Raw genomic sequence first — 17,149 nt, forward strand, 5'->3', positions numbered from 1 at the left:
CAAAACAAAAAAGTTTTGTATCTAAAATTACTATTTGTAGTCATTCAGGTTTAAATCGTAAACAACCGAATGTTGTAATTCAGAATTCTAATATAAGACATTTTTAATCATAAGATTCTTCCACTCTGTCTACCGACTTAAGAAAAATAATTAGCAGTGATTATTGAAATAAATTGCTGGGGTTTAATGTCCCAGTTTACATGGGAAATGTATTTCATTTGGATAGGTTCAAATGTTCATGCTCAAAAAGTTGCTGGATTATTAATAATGTATGAAAGTGATTTCTAGGCGAGGCTGCAGTCCAGACCAAGACAGATTTCATTTTATTACTAGTTTTTGGTATTTTCTTCCAATTTCATAACAGTCTAGGACTGACTTTCCTGATTGTTACCATTTTTTTTTGTGGAAGCTGAAGCTCCGTACCAATCCGCCTCTTTAAAAATAAATAAATAAATAAATAAAAAAACACTGATTGCATCATCATTTAATATGTCCAGTCCAGAGTTCAGATCAGTTCCAGGCTGTCAGCAGAATGTTCTGTTTGTTTCTGGTCCAAACTCCCAACTTCTACTCATTGTGAAATTCATCCAAGCTCAGTTTGGAGCTCAGATGTAAGACATTATAGTCGCTCCTTTGTGTTATGTGGTCTCTATGTAAGCTCTTAGCAAGCAACTATACTTAGGTAATGACTCAACGGCTTTTAGAAGCAGCTGAAATCATTCTTTCCCTGAAACATGACAATATTTAAATACAATGCATTTATTTAATTCTATTGAGATTGGACTTATTGTATAAATTACTCACTACTAAAGATTACAGATGGGTAGCATTAGCTCTAAACTCATTGATTTTGCTACAGAATTTGGATTTCTAAATACTTGACTGGAGTCTCAGGAAAGACTTCGTGAAGTTGTCCCAACAGAGGAAGAAAGCAGCTTTACAAAGCGACAGGAAGGAGAGAATCTAAGGGTCAGACGCTGCTCACTTTCTTAGTGTCAGACTGGGCTTTTTGCTTCAGGTTCTGTTGGGTGTCTTGTCCTTCTCGGGTGTCTTGCCCGGGAGCCAAATCTGGCCCGCCGTAGCTTTTTGTGTGGCCCTCTAGACTCCAAATTACATCAATAAGTCCCTCTGTTTTTATCACATATCCGTAAAATTCGCACAAAATCAAGAGATCCCCACATTTTTCTGATTTTATTACAAATTTTTCTCAAAGTTGGTCAAAAACAGTGAGTTTAACTGACTGTCGCAGTCCGCGATCAATACGGCAAGTAATAAAAAGTCGCATTTAACATCAAACATTAGTGCAAATATCATAAAAGTTTCTTACAAATGTTTCTAAATCAGCACCACAGGATCTGTGATTTTGATTACAATAAAAAAGCACAAATCACAAAATCCAATCATAGCTATTTATTAATATTTTAACAGCTTGATGGGTTTTATCAACACATTCTGGCACAACTGGTCCTTTAAGATCGTTCAGATTTTTGACATGGCCTAAAATGAAACTGAGTTTGACACCCCTGCTTTAGACGTCGCTCTAAAACGATGAATCCTCCTGGAGATGAAACTGATTAACTACCCGCATCAACCCTGCTGAACTCATGGTTCGAGTCTTCAGTTTGTTCACTTAGAAAAGTATTCCCTGAAACTCGGGCCAGCATCAGCTCTGGGGAACTCCAGATTCAGCTTCAAACCTCTGTTTTCCGCCTTGCAGAGAACTCCCCGGCCTCTGTGACGAACCTCACCGCCTCCAAAAGCTGAGCTGACACTGTGACAGGCTCACTGCCTGCCCTCTGTGGCACCGCGAATGTTCCCACCGGGATACAAACCCGCTCCACTCACCAACTGCTTGACAAATCACCTATTGATACCCGCACAAACACATGGCATCAAACTGGTGGCATCAAACCCTGCAGCCTCATCAGGCCTCTCTGCCTGCAGGAAGCTGACGATCCAGAAATACATCTGCAGCTTGCTCATCCTGTTTATCAACAGGTGCCCAGCTGAGCAAAGTGATCCATCTCACCGAGTTCCTGCTGCACATGATGAATCATTGGAAAGGACTCACCGGGTGTTGGTATTGATCTGCGAAGCAGGCCTGTGCCCAGGAATATCTTTTCCTCCATCAGGCGACAGTTAGACGACACCGGGCTCAGCAGCATCGCGGGGAGAACGACTTTGATGGGTGGATCTCGTAACTGTAGGTTGCTGGCAACGTCAGCTGCCATTTCAGCTACAATGGGAACAGCTTTCTGTATTTTCAATATCCATTATGTCAAGAACCTAAGGATGGCTGTTTACAGCGCAGGCAATCTCCAGTAAGCTACTTAGCATTAAGCTGGTCCATTAAATACGTTACGGACAAACGTTAGTGACTGAGTAAAATTTCAAACTTCAACAAAGTCTGGGAGGCAATTGTTTCGCAATAGCCGAGAGTCCAGACCCTCTGTATGAAGCTACGCGTAGTGCAGGAGGGTTTTTATCAGGCTAGAGAAACCAGCTTCATGGAGTTTCAGGAACATGGCAGACAGGTCAGGGAGAAAGATGTGAAGAAGTTCAAAGAAGAGTTAGTTTATGAAACAATATTCCAAACTTTGAAAATCTCACAGAGATTTGTTCAATCAGGTATCTATAAACAGATATTGTGAAACTAATGACTAAACAAGGTTGTTTAAGGGCCCATACTGCAACATAGGAATCTTCAGACTCAATCAGAAAAGGATCTTCTACGACACAGGTGTCAAACTCCAGTCCTGGAGCTCCACTGTCCTGCAACTTTTAGATGAGCCTCTGCTGCACCACACCTGAATAGAATAATTAGGTCATTAGCAAGACTCTGGAGAACTGATCTACACAAGGAGGAGGTGATAAAGCCATTTCATTCCAGCGTTTTCTACCTGTGGCACATCTAAAAAATGCAGGACAGCGGCCCTTGAGGACTGGAGTTTGACACCCCTGTTCTTTTGTTGGTCCTCCAACATATTTCTGAAGGAAGACTTTTTTCTGCAGTAAGAATATTCATTCTCCCGATTAATGTTTGAAAAGACAGTTTCCAATGATTCTATTTTAATGGATCCTCACTAAAGATTGTAGGCTCGGTAAAGGAGAGCCTATTAGCTGATATTGTTTCAGCCAGTGCTTTCACTGGATCCCTTGTGCCACCTTAAGTCACTTCTTTTGGATCTGCAACTATTTCTGGTCATGTTGACTCACATGGATGATAAACCTGATCAGGTGTTTGATTAACTGAAGGCAAACAGCTTCGCAAACCAGAAATTGGAAGGAACACCAAGGGCACTTCAGATTGGTGTGGTTTACATTCCCAGACTGGATGAATCTCGACTTCATCATGTTGAGCTTCATCAATGCAGCTCAATGCTTTGCTTTGGCTGCATTGAGCCTTTTCAGCTCAGCCATATGCTGAATCTCTCATTCCAAGTCCTCAACAGAACTCCTTCTTGCTGCATTACCTTCTTATTGTTTCCTTAGAAGAGCTGCCTCTTGACATTCACTGGATCCTATCTAATAATTGATTTTTTTCAGTGACTTTAGCTGGAGCCTTCCAGCATTCATAAAGACTGTTGAAGCGAAGCAATTATCTATTCATGCTTTTTTCTCCTTATACATTCTTTCCCCTTTTCTGTGGACTCTTGTGGCTGCTCAGACTGGCCTGATGCTGTGCCTGGGTAGATTCAAAGTCCACTACTATCTCTGCAGGAATCACACACTGTTTTTACTTGTTTGTGATATTCAGATTTATTTGAAGATTACCTGCATGCAACTTTTCTCTACTCATTTATTCAAGAAAACCTTTAAGGCATCTATTAACTGACATAACAGAGGCCAATTACAATAGCAGCACCTTTCAGTATCACTTATCGTTGCAGTTGCACGTACTAAACCCCTTTTAATGCCTGACGGAGTAGTGAATAAATTACTTTACCAGTAAAACAGTTCTTAAGTAAAACAATAAATGGGCCAAAGAACCAGGATACCAATAAATCTGTTAACTTCTTGCCATATATGTGTGGGACAAGAGACACATTTAAAAGTTGCAGGACTCTGGTGGCCCTTGGGGACCTCAGTTGAGACCACTGCTATAGACACACATAGCACCACGACACAAACAAGCATAGACACATTTATTGCTAAGATCTATATTTGTGTGTGTGTTTTTTTTCATATTTGTAAGTAAATTGGCGTATATGATGACGACTCCCATGTAAAACAGACAAAAGGGGAAAACAAAAAAAACTTAGGTCCTTCCTCCTTTGAGGTCAGAACAACTTCGTTGAGTTATTTTTAATTAACCATATTTACCATGTCATACACTATACTTCACTTAGAATCTTTTCGTAAAAGTTTGATTTGAATGTCAAAATCTCTGTGTATGATGGAACGTAGCCTTTTTACAGGATTATTACATTTCTTTTTTTAAATCCTTCCTGCTGCCAGAGAAGAGCTCCCGGCCTCTGGACTGTCACGTTGGCAGTGAGGAATTGTTGGAGTGGAACAGCCGTAGATCTGTGAAGGTTTTAGTGCCTCGGCTCCCTTGTGCCTTGAGACCAGCTATTCAGATGTTAGCATTACTCAAAGGAAATTGTGCTATTTGCATTGATGAAGTCTGTTAGAAATGGAAGACATTATTCTAAAGAGGAATTTGGCTTTCTGAGGGAGGAGGAGAAAGAGGGGGGGCGGTATATAAACCCGTTTATAGAGCCACTGGTGTGATGATGCATGTCTGTGTGGTATTAGTGTTTTTGAGGAGTGAACTGCATGGCAAGAAAAAGAGGCACTGTTCTGAGATTAACATTTTTATTTGCAGACAGTAGAGATGTATTTGCCATGAGCCTCCGCGTGCATCCTTGGAACAAATGCATAAACCATTCAAACAGTTTATCTGTCTGTTGACGGCCAAGGGGTAATGTCTACATTCAAAACATCACCGTTTCAAAATTCAGCCCTCTCAACTTGCGCCGCTCAGGTCAACCCAAAGCATGGAATAAAACCTCAGACGGTGGTTCACAAAGTGAGAAGGGTCAAGGAGCAGAGGTTCCATTTCACTGGTTCAGGAAGGAGGGATCAGGTGCCATATTGTGTGCGGGCGTGTGTGTGTGTGGGCGTGTGCGTGCGTGTTTTCAAAGGGCGTATGCAGGAGCACACACTGTACATGTGTCCTTTGCAAAGGCTCATAAATGCAATCCAGTTTTCTTTTAGATCCCCAGAGTGCTTCACTGGGAATGCAATCCAGCTCATAGCAGAGCGTGCGGCACAAAACAAAGATGCAGAGGTCAGGGCTGCGGAGAAACAACAGCATCTATGAATGTGAATAGCCTCTCTGCCACAGAGCTGTCACGCTAAGCCTGCCCACACCATGCTAACAATACTGCTCATCACCACTCCTCTCCCTCTGCTTGAAGGTTCATCTCTACAGAGAATAGAGGGGGTTTTTTTTACACAAATTTGGGATCCTTTGCAGATATTTAAAACTGCAGTATGTAATTTTTGTAAAACAAACAACAACTATGTTTTTGATATAATTATTATAGCTGTCACCATGTCGTGGCAGTATGTTATGAGGCAATCTGTGAACAGATCGATCTCATCCACCTCTTCCCTGAGCTACCATTGCCGTCTGAAAGAATGCAAAACAACCAATCAGAGGGGCCAGGAGGAGGGGCTTAGCACTGTCAGTCACATTCGTGTACCTGCTGCTATATGTGCTCATGGTGGAGAAGCAACTTACCGTTACAGGAAAACTGTTTATCTGCCATCATCGGTGGCTATGCTAACTAGCCTGAGCATTCATGGCAGGTTAAGCCACTGGGGTCCAAAGTTGGTCCTCGAGGGCCGACGACCTGCATGTTCTAGTTCTCTTTCTGGATTAACACATCTGGATCAAATGATGGCTCATTAGAAGAACATTGAAATGCATAGGAGGTTTTCACTACCACCAGGGAGAGAGAACTGAAACATGCAGGATGACGGCCCTCGATGATCGACTTTGGACACCACTGGGTTATGCTGTTGGGAAGACAATGTAGCACAGCAGAGAGGTAGATGGGAGAATGACTGCGCAAGACCCGCCTCCTGGCTCTGATTGGTTGTTTCTAGTTAGCACTGGGAGATGACAGAGGAGCTTGGTTTTTCTCACAGATTATCTGTCTCATATCATACCGTCACGGCGTAGTGGCCATCTCAGCAAATATGGATTTGTAATCCCTTTAAGTTTTTAGTTTATGTTTATTACAAATAAGTGATTATTTCCCTTAATGCCATTTAGTAAACAAATGATTTCCTTATACTTAGATAACTACTTGCCTAAGTATCATGAAATATCTGGAAAATATTCTTGATGCAATTGCTTGGAACACTTTAATTTGCAGTTATGAGATCATGACAAAGAACACAGAGCTGTATTGTTATCGTCTTCTCGGGTCCAGGTGAACATTGCTGTACTTCTGCTGGTTGGTGGACAACATTGCTGGTAGAACACCATGCTCTCTGCTATCAGTTTAATCCATTTACACTGCAACCTTATCAAGAGGATCCCTCCGTCCCCCTCTCTGCTACATAACATCATAAATATTTGTCATGAGGGGCTGTGACCGGTGAGGCTTGCCTTCACCACTAATCCCCTGTATTTGACAGCTGAGCTGTTGTGGAGGAAGAGCAGATGCTGCCCATCAGCTGGAAGCAGGACGGCTGGATCTCCAACGCTGTCAGTTCACAAACAACTTCATTCTATTTTCTGTCCTCTTCACATCACAGAAACAACTGTGGTCAAGATTATGTACGATTTTCATCCTTTTATAAGTGCACTCTAGGTTGTGTTTTTAGGAAAAATATTATTTTGTACGGAGCGCCGTAACCTACTGACAGCCGACGTAAACGGCTTGTGTGTGGGGGGGGAATAAATACTATCAAATTGAAAGTCCAATAAATACATTCATTAACCCGAAAACAAAGGATATCATACATATAATTTTAGTGTGTTTTAGTTACTTTTATAAATGTGCAGTATAGTTCCAGTTAGTTATAGTCTTTCCCAATTAATTACACTTTTTATTTATTTCAGTTCCCAATGTCAGTTTTTGTCATTTCATTAGTTTTAATTGACTTTGATAGCCCTGATGAGAAATGGGAATCACAAAAATAAAAATCATTTATTAGCTGACTGCAACGGAGATTTGCTGAACCTGTTTATTTTTATTAGGTTGGTTTCAGAGCGGCCTGCTGCCTGCCTGCATTGTTGGCTCCAGTGTCTCTCATGACAATACTCCATAGATTCTCTGTGGGGTTAGGTAGGCCAGGTCAGTCTGCTGGCCAGTCAAGCACAGTGATGCCATGGCTATTAAAGCAAGGATTGGTTATTTTTAGAAGTGCAGGGAGCAACAAAGTTCAGCATCTCCATAAAACTTATCACCGGGAAGAGTGAAAGTGCGCTGAAACTTTGTGTTTCTGTATATTTACATACTTCCGTTTGGGCCTCTACTGCTGTTAGACACAGGCCAAGCGGCAAAAAGAATAAAAACCATCCAGCTGTTTTTTGGCAATAAGTTCGTATTTTTTGGTGTCTGGAAAACGAGCTGTTTCAAAAACCTCCCGATTATTATGACACAAGGTGCTGGCCCGTTATCTGGCAACCCCATCAGAGCCCAGCCCCTCGCCAAGCGGAGCTCTGCTCGTTTCGTTTCTCCAAGACGAGCATGTTTGGTCAGCTGATTTTATCGCTTTGGGCGCTGTACAGTGGCTGCTGGAAAACATAAGTGTTTTCTTGTGCAATGAGCATCACATGTCCATGCATTCTCCCAGTCATAAAAAACAGAGATATGTGGCCTTAATTTTATTTTTAAACCAAGTTTCTACGAATGATTTTTGCCTGATCGTGACACCCCGAAACAGCTCATTCTTAAAGGAGCTCAAAATAGTTAGAACTGAGCAGGTGAAATCTATTTGTCTGCAAATGATTGTGTCATGAACATGTTGTGTATAACACGTAGAACTTTTAAATTCGGTTCAAGGAAGCATAATAGGTCCAATTTAATTCATTTTGATTTGAAACGTTTTCACTGTTGCCTCTGGCCTGTGTCAGGGCCAGATGATGTGGGATTAGGATGGGAGCAGAATGACAGGTTTATGTATTTTTGGTGATTTTCGAAAGATCAGCGATCATCCATCTGATTGTGTGTACCCTTGCAGTGTACCTGTTGGGCCAAATGCCCTAAAATCTAGTGGCTGATCAGTAATGAGATGACGATAAAATATGATAGAATATGACGATAATATACAGTATAATATGATGATATACAGTACAGACCAAAAGTTTGGACACACTTTCTCATTGAATTCAATGAGAAGGTGTGTCCAAACATTTGGTCTGTACTGTATATATACATATTTTTCAGTTATTTTTGGCACGGCTGAGTCCACTTTACCTACTTTTAAATAAATAAATAAATAAATAAAGTGCTGCCTCTCCATCAGTAGGTTCAGCTAATTACACGCTACGTTCGTGATGGCTGAAAATCCGGGCCTTCACGTTTCACAATAGGACTTCACCAGACACATTTTGCAGCGCTTACTGCTGGGACATTAGTGCTGCAGTGAAATGATTATGCTTATTATATTCTAATGGAATGATAATTGCCGCCTCTTGCCAGTTTGTTGAAGAACGGTGAGGCGGACGACTCAAAGCCACATGCGTCCTTTCCCTCAGGGAACTAAAACGGCTTTATTAGCTTTATTTATTTAAGTGTTCTCTTATCATGTTAAGTGCAGTGAAGACCCTCGCAGTACGTTATTATTCACAATTTTTCCCCAGAGGTCTGAGAATCTAAATGTTCCCTTTCATTTGAAACACTGAAATTGTTTCGAATCTCAGACAGAATGTTGTCTGAGGGATTTTCTTTCACCTCTTCATGCTGAATCCCTTAAAATTACATTTGAAACCTGACTGTAATATGAAAATATTTTCGGAACATAAAAACCCTTAGTGTTTGGTAGAATTACCTTTTAGCCACTTCCGGTCATTTTGACCCGTTTCTCCAGACAGAACTGATGGGAGTCGGATCCAAACCGAGATAAATAAACGTCTTGCATTCTGTCGCTTTTTAAACTGATAGAATGCGATTTAAAAAAGTGAACTAAATAAACTTCTCAGTGATGTTCCAACAAAGAAACTGAGCCACCGCTCCTTTGGGTTCCTCCTTGGCTCAAAAGTTTACCTTCATTTATCTCCATGTCAGTCATCCATTGTAACTCTGGGAAATCATCTGACAGACAAAGCCGCTAAGTGCCTGCTTCTGCATTGTTTCTGTGATGCAAACACACACACACACACGCACACAATATGAATACATTACCTGTTAGAAATCCTCTACAATATGTAAATAATAACAGGAAACAGGCATTGGTTGATTTCTAGCAAAAAACAAAAACGAACTCCCAGACAGCGTAAAAAGCTGTCTGCTTTATAAGCATCCTCTGAATGAAATAGTCATTATTGGTACTGTGCTACAATAAAAAGGGCTCCATTAGTATTGTATATGGAAACATTAATGCTTCTCAACGGTTGACTGGCATAGGTTGAGAATGTGAGAGCTTCGCTGTGAATCACTGTTAAGAGAGCCGAGTGGATGCATTTTATTTAACATTAGTATCTCCAGGGGAGTCACATAAATTGTTCTGGTTGGTCAACAAGACAAAAGAAAAAAAAAAAAAACCCAAGGTATACTGAGTCTACTCACTCTACAGAAATACATTGTACCTTTGGACTATCTTGGGAAAAGGAGTTACTGGATTTCTTGCAAATTTTTGTCAATTGAAAAAATGTATAAAATTTACAATTGAAAAAGGACCTAAATAAACAAAGGCCATTAAGAAATATGTTCTTTAGCCTGAATGTATTAATCCACATTGTCAGCTGAGTTAGCAGAAAAGGTGATGGTGATGATAGGGAGAATTTAACCACTTGAGTCATTTTTACACATTTATGAGGCCTGGAAAGTATCAGAACATCACATCTTCAATGATGCTGCACAACCGACACTACATCCAAAGGTTTGCTCCACTCTTGAGGGAGCTGAGTTTGACTGATAAGACGGATCTATCTGATGGATTGACATGACTGGGAAACTCGACCAGCATAATGGCACAAACACTGCTCAGCTGGACAACACAGCAAGAAATGCAGCAATGGTCTCTCCTCTTCTCTGCTCTGGGTGCAGCCAATCAGAACCATTCGCCTACCAAATGAATGGTGCTCCTGGATCGGCTGCTTTGCAAACGTCAGCCTATAGCGTTTAAAGTAGCACAGAGCCTTGCTTTGCCACCTTTCCAGGCTGCATTTTCTTTCAAACCTATCAGAGATGAAAACAATCTGGATTTTACCCAAATCATTTGCCAACATGGGGCTGCACAGTGGCACAGTTGGTAGCACTGTTGTCTTGCAGCAAGAAGGTCCTAGGTTCACGTCCCGGCCCGGGGTCTTTCTGCACGGAGTTGGCGTGTTCTCCCAGTGCATGCGTGGGTTCTCTCCGGGTACTCCAGCTTCCTCCCACAGTCCAAAAACATGACTGTCAGGTTAAATGGTCTCTCTAAATTCTCCCTAAGTGTGAGTGTGTAATTTTCCAATGAATTAAAAAAAATAATAACTGTTTGTGACATGCAAAAACTCTGAATTACTTCAAAAATGTTTAATCTTTTGTTGTATTTTTCACCCGTGAAGGTCTCCATATTTTTCACCAGCGCAATGCATGCTGGGTAGATGATGCAGTTTGGTCCATTCTGTACTGGAACGTGCAGCGTAAATGTTAGCCAGGTTGTGTAAATTTAGACAATGCCACACTGCGCCACCTGGTGTTGTAGGCAGCTGAATGGTTGCCACTGGAGATTCAAGGATTTGTCAAAGATGCATGAAAGAATCAAGGCAACACTCTTGGTATGTTTTTGATGAGGGGGTACCATCATAACATGATGTAAAGCTCAATTTCGCATAATACTTCCCCTTTAAGACCCGTTTCTCACCTGCACACCTTTGGAGTTGCTTTTGTTCCAAATGATCCACACCAGAAACAGGCCTTTTTCTGTGAAGTTAGAAATGATTAAGGTCATCTTTGAAGCTATTGCATTCAGATCGATGTTGTAGCAAGAGGACGGCGATGGATGTTGACAGAGGAAACACAGATGACACATCGGCAGGGAGCCCCGCTCTGTGGGAGCAGGCGGGTTATGAACTTCAAAAGTGGCCAGCGGAGGGGATGAGAAACACGGCGAGTCGGAAACGGGAAACAAAAAGAAAAACGTGCACCTCTGTTCCTCCGTGAGACTGACAGTTGCTGCAGTGAAATACTGGGCTGGAGGCGCTGCCAGGAGGAATAAAGCCTCCCCCGATTCCCATCCAATTTGTGGCAGCCGGGTTACAGACTCGTGCATTTACTGAAAAAGACAAGAGGTTTGGAATTGGCATTCTGCAGGATGCTCATGAGGGTTCGCAGGGGTAGCAGTGTTGCATTTGGGAGATTGATCATGTTTTCTGGCATGGCGCAGCGTTCAAAACACACACTCATCAGCAAGCAGCTCTCGAGTTGTGCCCCGACTGAAGATGAAACCCACCATGCTAACCCAGAGAGCCTGCCTGCCTGCCTCCCTCCCTCCCTCACCCACCCACTCACTCACTCACTCACTCACTCACTCACTCACTCACTCACTCACTCACTCACTCACTCACTCACTCACTCACTCACGTGTTGCTGCCACTGCATGCTCCGGCAGTAATTGGGCTGGAACGAGACCTCTCGGTGGCTGGTGGTTTTTTTTTTACTTTGAAGGGTAGAAGGAATGATGCAATTCTGGTCCAATTCCTCAATTGTTTTAATCCATGCGATTCCACCAGCTTCCCAACGCTCTCTATTTTTGTTTTTACAGCAATGATGTAACTTACACAAAAGAATGGCTGAACAATGTGACATGCAGGTCACCAATTAGACATGTTTTCCTTTTAGTTTATGACCAATTTTCAATCTTTTAAAGTTCTGATGTTTTTGTTTTGCCCAGTTGCAGCCAGATTTTTCTTTGACAGCCAGGAAGAAGAACCACATTTCTGCTTCTCTTCATACATAAATTCAAAATTTTTAGTCTTTAAAATTCACAAATACAAATTAGTTTTGCAGAGTGTTCTCTCTATGCCTCCCTGAAAATGTGCAAATGCAATTAAATTAAACCTTATAAATAAAACCTAACACAATAAAAACTACACCATGTCTCAGTTATAGTCCCTATAAATTAGATCTCACTAACATTTTGAGAATAATTTTTATACACACTAATGTGGAACTGTATCATATTCAAATAAATTCCGTTGCATTTTGCTGTGCAACTATACGTCTTACCAGAGTTTCTGCAGGACAGCCTCAACATGCTGCATCATCACAGAGTTAACTTTGTGAATATGCCATAATAATTCCTAAAAATGAGCCACATAAAGCATGCTTTGTTTTTCATTTCATTTGAAACATATTTCTGCATACAGCTACTTTCTTCAGTGAAATTGTTCATGCTGGGATATTTCTATGTTGGGCATATTTTGCTAAGTTGTCAGGTAAACATTAGCATGTGCACTCTGTTTGGTATAACTCATTCATATTTTTGTGTGGTTTCAGTATATTGATCAGAATCAAGCTGGAAGAAAAAAGTTGTCTTGCTCTGAACGTCGAAAATGTTATATTTATTTTATTCGTGTTGTAGCTGCTTCCTGCACATCTCTCCCTGGTCAGTTAGCTTTATGACGGGACTTTTCCACAGTCAACATCTTTCCAAATGGAGGTAAAAGCAGAGAGTTTGACTAGAATTCTGAGCTGAACGACATATCCTGCTTCTCCTTCAAAGTTTCCCAGAGCCTCTTTATCCCTTTGAGTCCTAAGTTTCAAATCTCCACCTGGACATTTTTGCTTATTTTAATTGTACGAAGTTCTTTGAATGTCCTGTGAGTAAATAAATATTGCCCGTTTATTCATAACAACTGGAACTTTCAATATCTAGCAAGTTATTGTCGCAGTTTATCGTCTATTACGAGTAACCCTCAGATTAATTTAAATTACCGTAATAACCTGACATTGGCTGGAAAGAGCAACGTCACCTCTTGCAGAAACTGTTGGAATTTTTTTTAGATAGCGCAAAGTGTGGTGGAATTACGGTACTGGAAATTTGGCTAAATATAAATCAGGGGTCCCCAAACTCGGTACTGGAGGGCCGGCATCCTGCACGTTTTAGTTCTCTCCCTGGTGGTACCAACAACCTTTTCAGCATGTTAACGTTCTACGTAGGCCTATAATGAGCCATCATTGGATCCAGGTGCGTTAAACCAGGGAGAGAACTAAAACGCGCAGGATGCCGGCCCTCCAGTACCGAGTGTTGGGACGCCTGATATAAATGAACCAAAAAAAATTTCAAATGTGTTTTGCTGAATACATTTTGAATCAATGTTCTGTACTTTTCGCAACTGCCCACTGCTTTCTGTTGGTCTGTCACATCAAATCCCAATAAACGAGATTGACATTTAAAGTGGAAAGCTTTGAGAGGTAACATGACCTCTTCAAGCGTCTCTATTTCTTAAGCATCACATTCATTTGCACAAGAGATTGTGATCCTTTAAGAACACATTTGAGCTTCAGCAGTGACGCACATTCACATACATGACTACTTGTCAGATAAATTGCGCTTGGCGCAGCCGTGGAATAATATTGTTGTTCCCCAGAGATCGTGGTCTTGTCAGCGCCGAGGACTGTGGAGGAACTTGAGTTTCTCAGTCTGGAGGTGACACAGGACGGCCATCTGATCTGTAGCCGCCGTCTCCTCTCCCAGGCCTAAACCTGACTGATGGAAGCTATCATCAGCTAAACTCAACCTTTTTCCGTTGCTGCTGTGTGTTCAGGTTAGACTGCATGCAAACATGGTGTTGAATTATCGTTTAGCAGTTGTTCCCTCAGAAAGTGCTTCTAAAGGAGACCTATCACGCTACATAAAATATTTATAATGCATTTTTTGCTCAAAATAATTTGCATGTAATGAGATTTTAATCTAACATTTTACCTAATATTCTCGACATGTATGGAATGTTAGGCCTCTTGTCACTTTAAATCCAAATAAGCTGCTGCTGGCCAGGCCAAGCCCCTCCTCCTCAACATTTACACTCACATGTGAAAATGGCAGTAAACATATGTGCAATTATACAACTGTACATCTTTGAAAAGCATAAAGGGAAGCTCCTGCACAACCAACAAGAGAGCAGAATGTGGTTTTTGGATGGTAGGTCAACAGCAAAACACTTGTGTTTTCCTGTGGCGGGAAAACCGGCTGACCAAACATGGCGGAGCTCCACTGGGGTTGCTAGGTGACGGTTGACGCACCGCTGGGGTTCGCCAGGTAACGGGCTGGACTATGCTGGGGTTGCTAGGTGACGGATGACGCACCACTGGGGTTCGCCAGGTAACGGGCTGGACTATGCTGGGGTTGCTAGGTGAGAAGCAGTGCCTGCTGATTGGTGATATTAACTTATTGCTAAAAACCGACTGGATGGTTTCCTTAAGCTCTAGGGCTGTTTTTCAGAAGCAGTCGAAACACAGATAGAAGTACAAAAAGGTGTAAATTGTGTTTTCCATAATACGTCCCCTTTAAATCTGCAGCATGTAAAAGTAGAAACTTTTACTTGCTTGTTAAAACGGTCACAGACTTTCTGTGAAAAAGATTGATCTCCTCCACCTCCTGCCTGTAGTCCTACAGCCATCTGCAGAGATGCACCGCTCCCGGTCAGAAACAGCCATTCAGAGGCAGGAGGAGGGACTTCATGCTGTCAATCATGCACGTGCAAAACGGAACCGAAAAACGTGATTACTAGTACTTAATTCATGGTTTTTTATCAGGTGGGTAATTTCACAGGATGGTTTGAATTGCATTTTCCCCCTAAATAAATGCAATATTCATTTGAAAACTGGTTTTTGTTTTTAGACTGGAGAATACTATCTGGTAATAATATGATTTATTTCATCTGAACCATGCGAGTAGGACATGTATGGGATGTGAGGTGGACTTTATTCTCTGTGTCATCAAGCAGAATTATTTTCCTTGCAAAAGTCATCAGTTAAATCATGACTTTCTGGTGTGTTTTACTTACATTAGTCCCATTAACAGGCTGGCCCTGTGACAGACTGGCGACCTGTCCAGGGTGACCCCGCCTCTCGCCCGAAACCTTCACTGGAGATAGGGACCAGCACCTCTCCCGACCCCACTAGGGACAAGAGTGTACAGAAAATGGATGAATGGATGTATAGTCCCATTAACAGTCACAGCAGTAAATATTAAATTACAGAGTCTTGGGTTTGAGTAGAATGGGCCTGGGCGTTCCTCTGGGTGAGGCCATTTGCTTCCATGTGCTCCTTGTTTGCAATGAGTTATCTGGATGAGGCCGGAGCTGCTGTCTCCACATGTGTGCTGCTGCAGCTGACAAATGCAGAGGTTCTGATTGCTGCTTACCGTTTTATGAAGCAGTTCATCCTGCCGGGAGTTGCTCTTGGCAACAAGCGTACTTGGCAACAGGTGTACTCTTTATATTTTACTGAATGCATATCCCTTCATGTTATCACCATCATGCAGACCTGTGTGCTGTGAACATAGTAGTTTGCTCTTGTTTTTGTCCTGTGTGAGGCATCTGGGGATCTTCTTGGCCCTGATCATGAAGAGAGCAGCAACAGTATGAGCGAATCCTCTGGACTTACAGAAGCCGATCAGTTTCTCAGACGGGGAGCATGTTCCAGCTTTATGCAGATCAAATATTATCGATGGTAAACCAAGTCTCTTTTTTAGCAGACATGTTTCACATCAGCATGTAACTTGTGAACCTGAAGTCGATCCGGGTCACACCTCTAATCGGCTTTTATTGATCAACAAACTTAACAAACCCCCGGCTCCGTTTGGTCTCGGTCGGTGTCGGCTCTCTTCAGCACAAGCCAGCGCTCCATGTTTGAGTCGTCTGATGAGAAGAGATCAAAACGGCTCAGACGTTTGAGTTTCACTGCTGTCAGAAGAGACTCCACCCACTTCCTTAAGAAGCATGTCATCTACAGAACCCGGCCGACGTCAGCAGGTAGAATTGAAAAGGCAGTTTTGTTTAAGCTAATGAGCTCGTTATCTTGACATTCTTTCTGAACTTCAGTCTCGGCCATTAAAATATATATACTGGCATGTAGAATTTGCATTTTATGCAACACTTGAAATATTTCTGATCAAATATTTTGCCACTGTGATGGTGCGCACATTAATATTACAAAGACAATTGTGAAAAGTGTCATTGAACACTGTGTTTGGTGTGTAAAAATAACATGCAATCGGTTTCACAATCGGTGACTGTATGATGTTTTTATGTCATCATGATGTAAAGCACTTTGAATTGAAATGTGCTGTAAAAATGATCGACTTGATTGTTTTGTGAACGTATTATTAATGAAGAAATCAGACGCAGGTGCAGCAGGTGAATATTTTTGGTTCCTAAAGAATATTGGCAGAAATATCCAGTAGCTATTGGGAAAACGGCTGTAAAAACCAAAACTAGCCACACAGAAGCTCTGACAAACTCGAAAAGTGAAATGAATGTGCAAAATATAGTTTCTAAGCTTCACTTAATTTCTTTAATTTGAGCCACTTTAGAAGATGCAGCTGGTTTCTTCACTATGTGTGGGAACTTAGAAGAATTTCCATCAAATTACTGGGAGCAGAAGCACGTACACGCCTGGAGCAAATGTTCCCTCATTTTAAAAACTGGAGGAGAAATATTATGATAGTCTATTTTGTGACTACAATTGGTTACATTTTGTGAGCTTATAACTTAAAAATACTCATAAACATTTGATCAGTTTCACCTCTGGGATGGTTTATTCAGTCCTTGAGCCGCCGTCTGGCTTACAAAATGAAATCCGTTTCATCTCGACGAAACAAGTAGAGGAATTTTTCATGCATCTTTCTCTCATTTAAACGCAGCAGGAAACTTTGCACATATTTACAGTGGACTGAAAAAAAGAACGAAGCTTCAACTAAAAAAAAAAACATTAGCTCATTTGTTATGTAATTGAATTAAGTTTGTCAAACTTGTTTT

This window comes from Xiphophorus hellerii, chromosome 12 (assembly GCF_003331165.1).
Source record: "Xiphophorus hellerii strain 12219 chromosome 12, Xiphophorus_hellerii-4.1, whole genome shotgun sequence".
NCBI classification, from domain to species: Eukaryota; Metazoa; Chordata; class Actinopteri; order Cyprinodontiformes; family Poeciliidae; genus Xiphophorus; species Xiphophorus hellerii.